Source organism: Synchiropus splendidus, chromosome 9 (genome assembly GCF_027744825.2).
Source record: "Synchiropus splendidus isolate RoL2022-P1 chromosome 9, RoL_Sspl_1.0, whole genome shotgun sequence".
NCBI classification, from domain to species: Eukaryota; Metazoa; Chordata; class Actinopteri; order Syngnathiformes; family Callionymidae; genus Synchiropus; species Synchiropus splendidus.
This window is the reverse complement of record NC_071342.1, coordinates 18,602,704-18,603,631: the sequence shown is the minus strand read 5'-3', so window position 1 is coordinate 18,603,631 and position 928 is coordinate 18,602,704.

The window sequence follows — 928 nt, the reverse complement described above, 5'->3', positions numbered from 1 at the left end:
CTAAACAAATTCTAATAACACGATTAAACCCCAAAGCGTTTTTATTAGCGCCGTATCGTTTCTGTCCGCGGAGTGATCTGACCGTCAAAGATCTAGCTTCCTCCATATAAAGCGATACGACGTTTCCTTATATGGCGCGGTCGCTCCTTATTTGGTGAGTCACAGCGTCGCCTAGCGATTGGCGGAACGTTATCTGAGCGCCGCGGTCATTGGCGGAACAACCGCGCTCATTAGAATAAATACCGAAATGGTTGCGCTACCGACAACGTCACCGCCAACAGACTGTAAAATACCCAAGTATTATGTCTGTTACACGTCACGGATCCATTCAGTGCTTTGGATCGAGAACAGACCTGTTGGAGGAACTACTTCTTTTCAGGCGCAACACGTGTATGTTGTTGTGCACGACTCTGATGTGGATTAAACTGCCTGAATGTGACACCGAGTACAATAAAAAAAAGTACTTTATGAGTCGTGTATTTCAGCGTAGATCGCCTTTTCATTCAGCAAAAACACCAGCTGCATGTTAGTGCCTAGCACAGGAAGTTGTTGTTTTGAAAAAAACGCCAGACATGTAAAGTAAACATGGAAGACTTGTGTCCCACAGACGGAGGCTGAACACTGGATCCTCCGGGAAGATCTGACGATCATGTCACGGTGTGTGTGTGTGCGCTCGAGTCAACCGCACCCACGCGCGTCCTCAGGCAGGTTAAGACAAATACGCGCGTTCTATTACTCAACATCTTCCGACAAGGTTCGACTTCACCACGACTTTTTTTTTTGTTGACTACTGTTTTCAAACTGCTGTAAAAGTGTCAGTTCGTTATAAGGTGAACAGCCTCAAGTCTGGGCCTCTTGACTCCGGCTGTTGCCCACGTGACTCAACCTTTGACACCTGGGAAAATGGAACCACAGACGAGTTCTTTTA